The following is a 13,707-nucleotide window of genomic DNA, read 5'->3' as shown; positions in this document are numbered from 1 at the left end:
GGAGGAGGTGTAATCTAGGTAGCTGCGGGAGTCGGTGGGCTTGAAATGAATATCGGTTTCTCAGTGGTCGTCTGAGATGGAGACAGAGAGGTCCAGGAAGGAGAGAGAGGTATTAGAAATGGTCCAGGTGAACTTAAGGTTGGGGTGGAAGGTGTTGGTGAAGTGGATGAACTGTTCGAGCTCCTTGTGGGAATACAAGGCTGCGCCAATACAATCATCAATGTAACAGAGGAAGAGATTTAGGGCCTGTGTAGCTGCAGAAGAGGGATTGTTCCCTCTTCCATAGCTGCACTGGCCCCTTCTCTCCCTATTTATTTCAGAACCCCCTTCCCCTCTCCCATTTCTGAAGGAGGGTCTCGGCCCGAAATGTCAGTCTTCCTGCTCTTCTGATGCTGCTTGGCCTGCTGTGTTCATCCAGCTCTACACCTTGTTATCTCAGATTCTCCAGCATCTGTAGTTCCTACTATCTCTAAAACAATGTTACAATGTACTTTTTGTATCTCTGATATTTATATAAATTTGTTAAGTATTATTTCTTTTGTCATTTCATATCATTATGCATCAATAATTAACATTACATCTGTTACTGGCAGCAATGTCACAACAAAGTATAACATTGAACTGCTAATTGGAGTTAGTCAAATGTAAATTAAACACTGTTGTGAAATATGCCAACATTCTTGAACTCATTAACTAAAGCCATTGTTAAAATTACTTAATTTGGTAGTGCAAAGTCCAATATGAACTGAACAGAGCTGAGGCAGGAGAGGGATTGGGATACAGAACAATCCTGTCTCAGGCGTTCCTACCCATTAACTGGTGTTTTTGCATTAATACAGTCATATCACATATTGCGTTGCACCTCTGTAAAGGAACAGTCAAATCGTCCTTATACATCAAGGTTGACAAGTTAAATTGTTAAAATAAATGCAAAATGTCTAGTAAGTACTTAAAAGAAGATTTGATTGAAGAGGAAAAGGAAACAGGATGGTTCTTCATTCCGTGTTGTAACATATATTTCACTTTATGACGTTGGTGCCTGCAGAATTTAAATAAAGGAACTAAATTACCTTCCGTTAAAGTGCGGTGAGCCATTGTTGCAGAGGTCTCATGCTTTGCCCTTAAGTGAGCTTACGTGTTCATTTCCAATTGCTGCTGTGATATATCAGCAGGCACCAACCTCAGTCACAGACCATGTTTTCTCCTTCAATTCAAGAGGACAAAAGAAAGAATCATAGTCTCTTTTGAACTAATTAGTGTTGTAAGATATGTCAGTAAACTCCTCCCATCACCCAGGCGCCCACCCCCAACCCATCCTCAAACCTCCTGCTATCAGCATCGTGAGGTTTACAGCAGAACACTTATCTATATTGCACAACACTTCAGCTGTCACCTTGCTTCTGTTGCTCAGTTTGCTTCTCCTTACCAGTTAAGGTCTGCTGGGCAGAAGTTTCACATATTCAAAAACACTAGGTACAGCGTTAGAAACAAATTACTGTTGAGAGATTTAACAATGCTTACATTAGGTAAAAGGAACCTGATTTAAAGATGTATAAGTGTTCTCAAACTTGAAAATCAATTGTTGTGATTGGCGTGTTTTATGATGTGAGCCACTGTGAAGTGCAGTACATAGAGCATTACAGCACAGTACAGGCTCTTCGGCCCTCGATGTTGTGCCGACCTGTCATACCGATCACAAGCACATCTAAACTACACTATTCCATTTACATCCATATGCTTATCCAATGACGACTTAAATGTACTTAAAGTTGGCGAATCTACTACCGTTGCAGGCAAAGCATTCCATTCCCTTACTACTCTCTGAGTAAAGAAACTACCTCTGACATCTGTCCTATATCTTTCATCCCTCAATTTAAAGCTCTGCCCCCTCATGCTCGCCGTCACCATCCTAGGAAAAAGGCTCTCCCTATCCACCCTATCTAACCCTCTGATTATTTTATATGTCTCAATTAAGTCACCTCTCAACCTTCCTCTCTCTAATGAAGACAGCCTCAAGTCCCTCAGCCTTTCCTCGTAAGACCTTCCCTCCATACCAGGCAACATCCTAGTAAATCCCCTCTGCACCCTTTCCAAAGCTTCCACATCCTTCTTATAATGCGGTGACCAGAACTGTACGCAATACTCCAAGTGCGGCCGCACCAGAGTTTTGTACAGCTGCAGCATAACCTCTTGGTTCCGGAACTCGATCCCTCTATTAATAAAAGCTAAAACACTGTATGCCTTCTTAACAGCCCTGTCATCCTGGGTGGCAACTTTCAAGGATCTGTGTACATGGACACCGAGATCTCTCTGCTCATCTACACAACCAAGAATCTTACCATTAGCTCTGTACTTTGCCTTCTGGTTACTCCTACCAAAGTGCATCACTTCACACTTGTCTGCATTAAAATCCATTTGCCACCTCTCAGCCCAGCTCTGCAGCCTATCTATGTCTCTCTGCAACCTACAGCATCCTTCGTCACTGTCCACAACTCCACCGACCTTAGTGTCATCTGCAAATTTACTAACCCATCCTTCTACGCCCTCATCCAGGTCATTTATAAAAATGACAAACAGCAGTGGACCCAACACCGGCCCTTGCTGTACACCACTAGTAACTTGTCTCCAGGATTGAACATTTCCCATCAACTACCGCCCTCTGTCTTCTTTCAGCAAGCCAATTTCCGATCCAAACTGCTATACCTCCCACAATTCCATTCCTCCGCATTTTGTACAATAGCCTACTGTGGGGAACCTTATCAAACGCCTTGCTGAAATCCATATACACCACATCAACCGGTTTACTCTCATCTACCTGTTTGGTCACCTTCTCAAAGAACTCAATAACGTTTCTGAGGCACGACCTTCCCTTCACAAAACCGTGCTGACTATCCCTAATCAAATTATTCTTTTCTAGATGATTATAAATCCTATCCCTTATAACCTTTTCCAACAAATTACCTACAACTGAGGTAAGGCTCACTGGTCTATAATTACCAGGGTTGTCTCTACTCCCCTTCTTGAACAGGGGAACCACATTTGCTATCCTCCAGTCGACTGGCACTATTCCTGTAGACAATGACGAGTTAAAGATCAATGCCAAAGGCTCGGCAATCTCCTCCCTGGCTTCCCAGAGGATTCTAGGATAAATCCCATCCGGCCCAGGGGACTTATCTATCTTCACACCCTGTAGGATTTCTAATACCTCTTCCGTGTGAAACTCAATCCCACCTACTCTAGTAGCCTGTATCTCAGTATTCTCCTCGACAACATTGTCATTTTCTAGAGTGAATACTGTTGAAAAATATTCATTTAGTGCTTCCCCTATCTCCTCTGACTCCACACACAACTTCCCACTACTATGCTTGATTGGCCCTAATCTTACTTTCGTCATTCTTTTATTCCTTAGATACCTATAGAAAGCCTTAGGGTTTACCCTGATCCTATCCACAAACAACTTCTCATGTCTCCTCCTGGCTCTTCTGACCTCTCGCTTTAGATCATTCCTGGCTATCTTGTAGCCCTCAAGTGCCCTAACTGAGCCTTCACATCTCATCCTAACATAAGTCTTCTTCTTCCTCTTGACCAGAGATTCCACTTCCTTCGTAAACCATGGCTCCCGTGCTCTACAGCTTCCTCCCTGCCTGACAGGTACATCTAATCTAGGACACATAGGAGCTTTTCCTTGAATAGGCTCCACATTTCTAACGTGCCTATCCCCTACAGTTTCCTTCCCCATCCTATGCTCCTAAATCTTGCCTAATCTCATCATATGAAAAATCTCATCAGTAGAAAAGAGATACTAATCTAACCAACTGATCAGCATTACTGGCATAGTTTAGAATGATGTTCATCATCTACAGTCAGACCAATTAAACTACCAGAGAAGTAGAGAATTTGGATAAATAACTCTCTCCAAATAAACTTCCATACATGTTTACAGACAAAAAAAACCCCTGCAAATTCTGGAATCCAAGGTAGACAAAACAGAAGGCCTGGAAGAACACTGCAAGCCAAGTAGCATCTGGAGGAAAGGAGACTTCAATGTTTCCAGTATTACCCTTCTTCAGGACTGGATGTGGGGGCAGGGGAGGCTGCAGATAAAGAGAGTGAGGGAATGATGTCATCAATATTGTCCTAACCCTCAATAACATTTCCTACAATTCCTTCCACTTTCTGCAAACCCAGGGAGTAACCATGGGCACCCACATGGGCCCCAGCTACGCCCACCCCTTTTTTGATAATGTTGAACAGCCCCTCTTCCATAGACTCACCAGTACTGTTACCCAATTCTTCTACCGTTACATTGATGACTGCATCAGTGTTACATTCTGCACCCAGGTTGAACTGGAGCAGTTCATTTACTTCACTAACAACTTCCACGCCGCCCTCAAATTCACTTGATCTACCTCAGACACTTCCTTCCCCTTTCTTGACCTCTCTGTTTCCATTTCTAGTGACAGTTTACGGATCAACATCTACCATAAGCCCACACACTGCCATAGCTACCTGGAATACATCTCCTGCCATCCTGTATCCTGCAAAAACTCCATCCCATTTTCCCAATTTCTCTGTCTCTGTCGCATCTGGTCTGACGAGAAAACTTTCTACTTCCGAGCATCCCAGATGCCCTCCTTTTCCAAACAATGTTCTTTTTCCCCCTTTGTTATCCAGACAGCCCTCCACCACCCCTCATCCATTTCCCACTCCACAGCACCAAACTACCAACCGTCCCCAAACATAATAAAGAGAGGGACCCGTTGTCCTCACTTTCCACTCCACCAGTCTCCTCATCCATCATCCTCATTACTTCCACCAACTCCAATTAGGCCCCACCACCCAGAACATCTTCCACTTCCCACCCCTCGCTGCCTTCTGCAAGGACCATTCCCTTCACCAGTCTTTAGTTCGCACCATACTTCCCACCAACTATTCTAAACTGTCGTACTTTTCCCTGTAACTGTAAAAAATGCAACACCTACCCATACACCATCTTCCTCACCTCCATGCAGGGCCCTAAACACTTCTTCCAGGTGAGACAGAACTTCACCTGCATCTCCTCCAACCTAGTCTATTGCATCCAGTGCTCCCAATTTGATCTTCTCTATGCCAATGAGACCAAACATAGACGAGGTGACCATTTCACCGAGCATCTCTGCCTGGCCTGTAATGGCCAACCTATCCTCCTGGTCACCGCCCATTTCAATGCTCCACCACCACCACCGTCCCCCGTCCCCCGTCCCCCGTCCCCCGTCCCCACTCCCTCACTGAAACGGCCATCCTCGGTTAATTCCAGTGTCAGAGTGATGCGGACCACAAATTTGAGGAAAAGCACCTTATCTTCTGCCTGGTCACCTCACAGCCCAGAGGGCTAAACATTGAGTTCTCTAATTTCAAAAGTCCTTCTCACCCATTTCTCACCTCCCTTTCCAGCCCCACCTCCTCGTTTCTATTCCACCTACTGAGCCTCCTTTCCAGCTACCAACCGGGTTCATCCCTCCCATCAACCAAACAAGTCGCACCTACTGCCGGTGTCCACCTATTACAACCATTCTGCTACCTCACCGCCCCCCTTCATCTGCAGCTCCCCCTACCACTACATCCAGGCCTGAAGAATACCCAGAGTGTTGACTTCTCCTTTTCTCCAGATGGTGCCTAGCTTGCTGTGTTTCTTCAGCCTCCCGTTTATCTACCAAACCTTTGTACATGCCCTATGGCAAAGTAGCTGTCAGCACAAGAGCAAGACATGTCTGTGATTCAAGGCTGCCTGTAAGACCTCTACCCAATCAGAGTCAGTGCATAGGGTGTCCTTGCTGCTGATCACAGTGCCTAGAGGCAATTAATCAGGAAGGACATGGAAAGAAAAACAGAAGAGAAAAAAAATTACACGACGGCAGAAAAACCACCAGAAGTAGGATAACAAAATCAGTCAAGATTGTGCCAATTCCATTTAACTGTACTACATACAGAAGGGGCTGCCACTCATGAATTGGCCTTTACAGCTGCAAAAGATGCTGTTCACCGCAGAGGAGACAAGCAAGGGAGCAAACAATCATTACTGAGACAGTCAAATGCCCAGAGCACCAGGGCAATGAATGAAGATAGTCAGTCAACTTTAGTTATACAATGCTTAAGGTATTGAGATTGTAAAAGGTTTTGCATGAAAGCAATTCTTTCTATTTCTGTACAATGCCATCTGGTCTGTCTGATCTTTTGTGGTATTGAAAATGTAAAGAAAATGCTGTGTAAAATCATTCACATCATTGGATGTCATCTCAGTAGCTTTCTCAAGTAGCCACTGACATGCAGGAATCTAAAGGTAGATTGTGCGTCAGCTTTTCACAGTAAGGGGATATCACAGCCACTTGATCTGTGCCTCATTCCAATCTACCATGTCCATTCTCGAAGTGGTTGCCTAGTGATGAGCTGGAATAGGAGCCAAAGTTGATGTTTCTCTCCTTTGTTTAAGAGCGCAGAAACCAGTCAAAAGGTTTTCACCCATAACTCAGTGAAGAGTGAGATTCTAACTTGGAAACTTGGGATCTATATGGCTTTATTCTGCACCAGACAGTGCCTTTATCAAAAAGCCATAAGAATAAAAATTATGCTGTGGCATTTGAACATTTTATTTTTTAATTGTTTAAGGAATTGCTTCCTACTAAAAAAAAAATTGAAATAGAAGGGCAAAGGAAAGAGAAAAAATCATAGAGGAAGAAAAGAAGTAAGAAAAGAGAAAAAGGTTGAGTGCGAAAGAGATAAATAAAAAGGGAGCAGCAGGAATGTAAAAGGAAACATTGATTGGTAGGAAACAATAAGGAAGATAGAGAACATGTAGAAATGTGTGAACAAAGGAATGGAGGGAGCAGGATAAAAGAGTGAGAGAAAGAGAAGGGGAAGAAAGAAATAGCATGTGAGGGAATGGTAGGGCAAAATAAAAACAGCCAGCTCCCTAGTTATTCCGAAACAATAGTTCTGAAAATTCATGAGTTCATTAACTATTTGAGAAGACCAAGGGACCATGCTGGGTGTGAAAACTCACCAAGTCAGATACTGACAACTAAATTCCTCTTTAAAGACACTTACATCAAAGATTTTGTGCGCATTCCTCATGTGTAGGATTATCCCATCCAATGAAGAGCTCAGGTCTTTAAATTAGCATATACCTGGCTTTGTATAATTTTGAAAAAAGTTGTATTACTTTCCAAAAAGCTGAAGATTTGACAGCAATTGAACAAAGGTATATTTTCGTTGCATCCAAGTTGTGTTTTCCTGTTGGTTGAAAATTCTCTTTTTGGTCTGTCTTCTCTAGAACCAAATTAAATATTCAAAAGAGACCATCTGTTTCCTGTTGTTTATCTGGAGCACCTTCTTACAAGAAGAGTTAAGAATTTTTAACACTCTGCAGGCAGAAATGAATTCTTCATATTCTGCAGGATGTTATTAAGACAACAATCATTTTAAATTATCATATTATTTCCCTTCATAATTAATATGGCTTAGGATGTCATTGTGTTAAGAGGGAAGTCAGAGGAGCCAAGATACTATTAATCAAAGTAATAATTTTTTTCAACTTCTCTTGCAAATGTACTGAAGTGCAGGAACTGAAAAACTCTGCACGAATTACCAACATTTGTTGTGACTTGATCAGACAGCTGAAATTACATAATGGAAAACAAAGATCAAAGGGAAACCTGAGGCAGGAAACAGTCAAGAGCTACCTTAAATGTCAATTCAAATGCAAAAGTGATGCTTTTCAGACATTAGTTTTGATGCTAAAGTTAACTTCTTTCAAGCAATCAAACAGAGAAGAATAATGAAACACTTTTGACAACTAATGGTTGCTGACAAAATGTGGGGCATTTATCATGTTGAAGTCTATACTTTCAAAAAACAGAATGCTCATTTGAGAGAAAGTTAAAAAATCCCAGAAATTCTGCAGATATTTCACTGCTAAATCTCTATGAATTATAAAGGAAGCAAACCATAAGAAGAATTCCAGCTTCAATATTGAAATGTGAAATTAACACTATTGACTTCATGTTCGAGTTCACCTTGTATTCTAAGGTTGTACAGTGTTTACCAGGTAGCCTCAATGTATTTGTGCTGACTAATTTTGTGGGTGTTGGGGAATCATTGGAGAAGAGAAGATAATCAGGGTCACCTGTGGGTCAAGATGGCTTCAAGTTGACACAGCTGACCACTGGACCACAAAGTCAATTCAACACTCTGGTAGATTCAGTAACAGCACACAGAAGAGACAGGTCCAGAGTATTCTATTAATGATTTATCAGCTTAGGCTGGGACAAACACAGGGATTTGGATGGCCCCAGTTGTACTTTAATGATTACACGTATTTTGAGTTCCCAAAATAATCAAGGCCATCAATCCGCACTCATGTTTGTAACAGTGCGGGACCAGGAATCCGGCTACAGCATGTCAACATGTATCACACTGCTTTATTGCCGCATATTTTAATTTTCAACATGGAACAGGATATAAATTAGCAAGCAAATTTTCTAGTGTAACTTCTGAAATATGCTTCTAGATCAGCTTCTGAAGAACTAATTGATCCCAGAAAATGCCAAACAGGGATGATAAATCCTAAACATGATATATACATGAACATACAACCAATACTTTTACTTTTGCAGTTGCGCACCATACACTGAAGATTCTGACAGCTATCAGTAAACCCATTCGTACTGAAATAACTCAGGGAAAAGTAACTGAAAAAAATCAGTAGGGGTAGGCCATGTCAATAATACATAAGACATAGGAGCAGAACCAGACTATTCAGCTTATTAAGTCTGCTCTGCCAGTCAATGAGATCCTGGCTGATCCGATATTTTTCAACTCCAATTTTCTGTCTTATCGCCACTAGCCTTGATTTCCTTACTGATCAAGAATGACTCTTTCTCTGTAATAAATATACTTACTGACCCAGTCTCTGTGGTCTTCTGCAGTAAAAAATTCCACATATTCAATAGGCTTTTCGTGAAAAAAAATGTTCCTCAGCTGAGATTATGGCCTCTGGTCCTAGACTCTCACACATCTCCTTGTCTAACCTGTCAAAACCCCTAAGAATTTTCCAGTAAGGTTGCCTTTCATTCTTCTAAATTCTGAGTGTAGCCCAACATACTCAAACTCACAACATAAAGAAAATCCCTCCACAGCCAGAACATATCATGTGTTAGAACCAAAAGTGATCCAAAATTCCAACCATAGTTTGACTAGTGTGTTGCATAATTTTAACAAGACCTCACTATTTTTACATTTCATTTCCTTTGAAGTAAATGCTAACATTCAATTTGCTTTCTCTATTACCTACTGGCCTTGGATTTTAGCCTTTAATGGTTCCTTCATAAGGATTCCCAAATCCCCCTGTGATATAGCTTTCAACATTCTCCACTTAAATATTCACCTCCTCTATTCTTCCTGCCAAAGTGCACAATCTCACATTTTCTTGTATAATATTCCGTCTGTCAAGTTTTTGCCCATTCTCTTCTCTATATCCCTTTACAGACTCTTTGTGTCATCCTCACTACTTGCCTTCTGACCTATTTTTGTGTCATTCTGCAAACTTGCCAATAATACATTGACTTCTGTCAGCCATGTTTTTAATATATATTGTAAATATTGGGCCAGTACCAATCACTATGGCAGTCCACTTGTTATGGGTAGAAGGGACATCTTGATGCTCATAACTCAGAAAACAGTAACTTTTCAGTCCCATATATCTTGTAATAATGGCTTATAGTTTTATTTACTTACTTTTGGAAATGGCCATCACTGGCTGGTCAGCATTTTTTGCACATCCCTAGTTCCCCTCGAGAAGGTGATGGAGAGCTGCCTTCTTGAACAGCTGCAGGTCATATTCTGTGATATTCTGACAATACTTTTAGGGAAGAAATTCCAGAATTTTTGTCTAGCGACAGTGAAAGAATGTTGATATATTTCCAAGTCAGGATGTTGAGTGGCTTGGAGAGGAATTTGTAGATAATGGTGTTCCCATGTATCTGCTGGCCTTATCCTTCTAGATGGAAGTGGTTGTGGGTTTGGAAGGTGCTGTCTAAGGAGCTTTGGTGAATTTCTGCAGTGTATCTCAATGATATTACACACAGCTGCTACTGAGCTTCAGTTATGGAGGGAGTGGATGCTTATGGATGTGATGCCAATCAAGTGGGATGTTTTGTCCAGGAAAGGTGCAGTTCCAACGGCACTCAAAGCTTTTGGGTCAAGCTGTGAGTGCTGTTGGAGCTGCACCTATTCAGGCAACGTGGGGAGTATTCCATTGGAGTCCAGAATTGTGCCCTGTAGATGACGTACAGTCAAGACGTGAGTTACACGCTGCAGTATTCCTGGTCTCTGACTTGGTCCTGTAGCCATTGAATTTGTTTGGCAAGTCCATTTGAGTTTCTGATCAATGGTTACCCCCAGATTATTCCAGTAAGTATTAAATTCACAATTCTTTCATATCTCAAAGGAGTTGTTTCAATTATATTCACAATACACATAGCAACACTCAAAGCCTATGTTTGGACTGGACTTTTTCAACATTCCTCATTCCATAATCTAATCTTGACTTGTTGAATAAAATGTGTTTCTGAGAACATTATGAGCCGAAATAAAGACTGAACACAATTAAAAGAAAATCAACCTGAAGCAAATGGCCTGTTTCAAAGAGTCTTTTTGAAGAAATATATAAAGTATGTACAATTAGAATAGATTATGTGTGGAACCAATGCTATATGGTTCAACAATAATTCATAAAGGCAGTCTAGGCTCAAAATAGTGCAGTATGTGTATGATGTACTGCATTAATTACATTGAATCACTTAATGAATGTGTAAATTATCCAGCAACTTATGAGAATACATGTGAATTATGAAAATTGCACAAATACCATCTCACAATTAACCTCATAAGTTTCACGATATTGCTGCAGTTTAACATTAAATGGTCATTTAAATCCTCAAATAAAGTTTAGATTAGTAATTACTGATGTAATTACACTTTCAATATCATGATAATTGTTAATGATTGATAATCAACCACTATGGATCAAAAAGTGAATACTTGGAAGAATGGAATCTCATTCCTTCTGATCGTTAATTACTGTTGGAGATTACTGTGTGGTGAAAAAAGGAAGCGGTAAATTGAATTATTGTTCTGATGTCCTTGTCTGCCCACAACAGAGGTAATTTATTTTTAATTTACATTTTCCTTGTCCCTTTTGAACAGTGGTACCTTTCTCCAAACTCCAGTTGTGAAATCAGCTTAAAAAAGACTCTCAGCAAATTCTTTAGGGTTAAAGCAAAGTATGGCTGAATGCATTCACCACTTGTGTCCGGCAGTGCAATGGTTATTGCAATTCACACTTACACAAAAAATGAAGAAAGGAAAACTGAAAAAGGAAAGCAGTTATAATTATGAATCACTTAAAAGAAATCTAACATCTTGGTGTCTATCCACCTTCATTGGAATTCAGTGTTGGGCTCTTCAGAAATAAGGAACGAGTCCACAATCTTTTCAAATACCTGGCTTTATTTCTTTTTGTAAGTAGGTTACATAGTTGCAAGTTGAGACCTCTGCAGCAACAGTTTTTTTTTCATGGTTCTTATACAATTTTGAATTGATTCTCTCCAACACTGCAAATAATAGTCAGTACCTTCTGTTAAGCTATTCTGTGATATCTTCCCCTGATACACTCCAGTAAGTTCACGAAACTATTAACCACATCTTAACAAGACCTAGCCAACAGTCTATTTGGCACGTACTTCCATATCCGCTTCAAACTGATCTCTTTAGTCTCAACACACCTGCAGATCAGCTTTTTGCAAAAGCATTTGTAAATTTAACCTTTGTTATGCTGCGGCTTAATTGCACAGTTTTCAATATACTCCACATCCAGCAAGTCTACGTCTAATGATTTCTTGCAGTTGACTGATTTGACCAACTTTCATTTTGTAGGAATTAGTTCACTTCTCTGGAAAATCACACCACAATTCTTTCCGGAACTCAGACTTTGATAGAGGTCAAGAGTGGAGGCAGGCTGGAGTTAATGCTGGAGCTACTTCGCTGCCTAGTGTACCAAGGTTAAAAGCAGACTAAGAAAAGAATTCAAAGTTGTTCAATTAAAGCTATTCAACAACCATGAGTTTCAGTCACATGGCTGGTGTTCGAAACTGAGTCACTTTCGTTATCAATATGACCTTGATGTACCAGCTTGAAAATTACTGGAGGGCTGTGATGTGGATCAACCATGTAACTACGTCATTTCTTACAAAAGTAAGGCAGCCTGATGCAGAGATGCCCCTTTGCATGCCAACCTGAGATATGAAGGAGGGAGGTGGAGGAAGAATTTCAAATACTGCATGTGACAGGAGCTCTGAGGAATACATGCTGCCATAAAAATATTAAATTTGTCGATGTAACTGCAGCACAGCACAATCTTAACAAATCTCTCTTTGGATTCAGGAGAAAAGGGTGGAAAATTTTGTAATAAGGACCAGGACTGGAGATGGTGGTCCAAACTTGGTTGTATTGACACCCATTGAGGAGGTAGACCTGGATTTGGCTGCCAACAGTCAGAGGTGAGTTACAAGTCCAGGCCAGATAGAGGAAGGCCCCACATTGGTGAGATTCCAAGGGCACATTTCTATAATTACAGCAAACAGTTCTGAAGGAGCTGGTGTAGGGACAATCCATCAAACTGGGGATATTTATGGCTTGTGACTTTGAAAACTTGCAAACACCAGGGAGAAAGGTCCGCCTCAAGGTTGAACAGAGTAAGGTTCCACTCATTCCAGAGCTTGCAATGAGGAAGTGGACGTCAGTACAAGCAGCTCAGAGGTTAAAGATGCCCCTAATTCTCCTTTGTGTTTACCTCACAAGTGAGACGGGGCAGGCCACCTCAAAGGATGCAGTGTCACATCTTTGCTTCTCTTCTAGCACCAGCATAGATACAGACACCTCTCTGGCAATGTTCCCTCTAATCTTTCTTCTTCCTGCACAGTGTTCCAAGGTCCATGTGTGGCTGCATATTCCAAAAATAGAAATCAGGCAGCAGTGTGATATTAGACATGTGTGGGAATGCAGCTGCACAAATTGTCAGGAATGATGACCATGGGATATATGTGACTTGGCTGTAATGGAATATACATTCTGACGCATTTGCACAAACAGCTGTCAGAGACTGAGATGGAGCATACCTCTGGCAGTCAGCCAAGTACTGCAGCTGACCTACATGCTGAGCCCCAGTCTGTTGAAGAGACTCTGGAGTTATCCGTCTGGATATTGAGACATACCGCACAAGGAATGTGGGGTGCGACAAAGATGCCGGAGGAGTTGTGCATTCTGGCATGAACATTGGAGGATTCAATCCGACTTGGGGTGCAGCAATGATGGCACTTCAGACCATGTGTTTTCTTCCATTGAGAGAATGGTGACCATCATGGAGGGCAAAACCTAGAAGCTGTCTGATATAACAATAGATATGTGTTCTGACCTGCATTCCATCACATGGTATATGAACTGAGGAGCCCTAATGGGGCAGTGCTCAATGAAGTCAAGAGCAGTTCCTTTATATTTGTTTGGAGAATTTCCTAAATCAGTGGAGAATGACATGAAAAGCACAGTACTTAAGTGTCAACAGGCTCCTTTGCTAAGTTCAGGCACAGTGAAATTTGCCGAATTTATCATTGCCTT

At 41.3% G+C, this 13,707-nt stretch overlaps 1 protein-coding gene across 2 annotated transcripts in view; it reads right to left on the bottom strand.

The window, feature by feature from the left end:
- LOC125458045 (beta-galactoside alpha-2,6-sialyltransferase 1-like) overlaps window positions 1–13,707 on the bottom strand; it is a 142,655-nt gene that overhangs the window by 115,861 nt on the left and 13,087 nt on the right. The window contains exon 2 of one of the 2 annotated variants that reach the window (XM_048542927.2): window positions 1,071–1,204. The exons of the other annotated variant lie outside the window; for it this stretch is intronic. The gene's annotated coding sequence lies outside the window, so the exon portion shown is untranslated. The remainder of the gene's footprint in view (window positions 1–1,070; window positions 1,205–13,707) is intronic. 2 annotated transcript variants of the gene reach the window in all.

This window comes from Stegostoma tigrinum, chromosome 14 (assembly GCF_030684315.1).
Source record: "Stegostoma tigrinum isolate sSteTig4 chromosome 14, sSteTig4.hap1, whole genome shotgun sequence".
In the NCBI taxonomy this organism is placed as follows: domain Eukaryota; kingdom Metazoa; phylum Chordata; class Chondrichthyes; order Orectolobiformes; family Stegostomatidae; genus Stegostoma; species Stegostoma tigrinum.
This window is presented reverse-complemented; position numbering and strand designations above follow the sequence as displayed.